Source organism: Austrofundulus limnaeus, unplaced genomic scaffold (assembly GCF_001266775.1).
Source record: "Austrofundulus limnaeus strain Quisiro unplaced genomic scaffold, Austrofundulus_limnaeus-1.0 Scaffold439, whole genome shotgun sequence".
NCBI classification, from domain to species: domain Eukaryota; kingdom Metazoa; phylum Chordata; class Actinopteri; order Cyprinodontiformes; family Rivulidae; genus Austrofundulus; species Austrofundulus limnaeus.
The window spans coordinates 443,245-446,339 of NW_013952841.1; positions in this window are offsets into that span (position 1 = coordinate 443,245).

Below are 3,095 nucleotides of genomic sequence, written 5' to 3' on the forward strand. Positions count from 1 at the left end.
ATACATACGTATATACATAGGCCACTTTATTAGGTATGCCTGTCCAACTGCTCATCAGCCAATCACATGGCAGCAACTGTAGACATGGCCAAGACGATTTGCTGCAGTTCAAACTGAGCATCAGAATGAAAAAGAAAGGTGATTTAAGTGACTTTGAACGTGGCATGGTTGTTGGTGCCAGACGGGCTGGTCTGAGGATTTCAGAAACTGTTGATCTACTGGGATTTTCACCAACACCTTTAGGTTTTACAGAGAATGGTCTGAAAAAGAGAAAATATCCATTTAGTGCCAGTTCTGTGGGTGCAAATGTCTTGTTGATGCCAGAGGTCAGAGGAGAATGGGCAGACTGGTTGGAGCTGATAGAAAGACAATGGTAACTCAAATAAACACTTGTTACAATCAAAGTCTGCGGAAGAGCATCTGAACACACAACACATCGAACCTTGGGGCAGATGAGCTACAGCAGCAGAAGACCACACCAGGTGTCACTCCTGTCAGCTAAGAACAGGAAACTGAGGCTACAATTCACACAGACTCACCAAAACTGGACAATAGAAGATTGGAAAAACGTTGCCTGGTCTGAYGAGTCTCGATTTCAGCTGCGACATTCGGATGGTAGGGTCAGAATTTGGCGTCAACAACATGAAAGCATGGATCCATCCTGCCTTGTGTGGTTCAGGCTGGTGGTGGTGGTGCAAAGATGTGGGGGGTATTTTCCTGGTACACTTTGGGCCCATTAGTACCAAATGAGCATCATGTCAACAACACAGCCTACCTGAGTATTGTTGCTGAACATGTGCATCTCTTTATGACCACAGTGTACCATCTTTTGATGGCTACTTCCAGCAGGATAAYGCTTCATGCCATAAAGCACAAATTACCTGACTGGTTTCTTGAACACAACAATGAGTTCACTGTACACTGTTAATAAATGTTAAGAAATCTTGAGTTTTTAATTGCAAAAGTTTTTTTTACCTGCCTGAAAAGACTTGTCATTGAATGTCTGTTATTTTGAAATAATATCGAAACATTTCTCACCATATATATATTATAGAAAATAATGAGAAATTATATTTAACTTCAGTTGGACCATATTCACTCAAAATCAAGGGAAAAAAATCTTTCAACACACTTTATAACCAAGTTTGGTGTCTATTTTTGACTTGCTTTAAAAATAATGTCAAAAAATTTCCTTTACAGATTTGTTTGAATGTATTTACAGATTTGCAATGATGACATTTTGTACAGTTTGTTTACTTTCTGATTCAACTGCTTGATGTTTGAACTGTGTTTTGTGGATATAAAAATAGTTTCCATGAGCCAATTTTCCATTCCGTTTTAGCCAAGATTCTTAGGTTTATTTTGATACCAAACATGTCCAGGTTCATCTGACAGATCTTAAGTTAAAAGAATAGAAAAAACCATCTAGCCATCTGAGGACCCTCTAGCGCCCCCTGGCGGCCGCGGCCCACACTTTGGGAACCCCGCCTACAGGAATGAGTAAGAAATCTGGTTGTGGCAGTTTTAAACAACAAAGACGCCTAACACACCTTGGCCAGTGCATGAATGAAATAACAGTACCGGGACACATGTCGTACTACAGATGAAAAAATGTTTTCACTGTTTCAACGTGGTAGGCAGAGTGYTACAAACTTCCCATGTCCGCCTGTCTTTATGGACTGAATCATGTCATTACTGTCACAAGAACAACAGTCAGCAGCCCCCATCTATAATCTTCACCTGTTCACCCAAAAATGACCAAGATCTAAAGGTAAGMTGATTTATGCACACTTTTAATTCTGCCGATCAATAACCACGCACTGTGGAACAAAATTATTCAACTGTGCTTTGTTGGTAGGCTACATGTTTGGTGAGTGTTGAAAACAGAAGGGGAAAAATGTTTTACAAAGTTTCACGTAAACAAACATTGTGATAGGTCAAAGATGCATGGACACTGTCTGTGTTTTATTTAAATGCATAAAATTTGAACCTCAGTGTCATTATTATTATTATTATTATTATTATTATTATTATTATTATTATTATTATTATTAATTTTGTTGTTGTATTCAACAAAAAGGAATTGAGCGATTCTGGAAACTTTTCAGCCTTGATTAATGGGTGATGGTCCCAGGGTGACACTGTCATGGTCTSTGTTTATTTTTCCTTGTTTTTATTTTTTTTAGAGTTTCTGTGTTCCCTGTGTATCTCTGCCCTGCTGTCTGTCATTCCTCCAGCTGCGCCCATGCTCACCTGTTTCCTCTTGTGTCTCCTCCAGGTGTTTCCTATTGTTTCTTTGATTTGCCTTTATATTCTGTGTCCTGAGATAAGCTCATCAGGAAGGCCAGCTCTGTGCTGGGATGCCCCGTCGACACAGTGCAGGTGGTGGGAGACAGAAGAACTCTGACTAAAATTACATCATTGATGAACAACATCTCCCACRCTGTGCACGAAGCTGTGGCTGAACTGGAGAGCTCCTTCGGTGACAGACTGCTGCATCCGAGGTGCACAAAAGAGCGTTATCGCAGATCCTTCCTCCCAGCAGCTGTCAGACTCTATAACCAGCACCACGTCCAAAAATCATAATAAGTGTTAGCAAATATCTCAATAAGTGTTTACAAAAATCACAAGTGTTTACATACCTGCTGCTGCAACATCGTTTACAGTCTAAATTTTAGACTGTTACCATTCATTGTAATTATTCAACCGAACAATCATTTGCACTATATTCTGCTGTAATTGCACATCTGTGTTTTTGTCTGTATTGTGATTCTTCACTTTACAGTTATTGGTCTGCTGGGATTGTTTTTGAACTCAAAACAGGAAAATTCTGATTCCGAATGTTGGATTCTGAAACAAAACATTGTTTTTCCATTCTTGCACAATTCTTCATGTTACATTTTTATTTTTATTATTAGTAGTTGTATCATGGCTAGTAAGTGTAGATTTTGTTTTGTGTGTACTATCTATAGTTTGTAAAGTAACTAGTGTGTGAACCTTTGTATGGATGCTGCTGTGACACCTGAATTTCCCCGCTGCGGGACAATAAAGGCCATTTCTATTCTATTCTGTCCTCAGTGTTTGTCTGATCATTG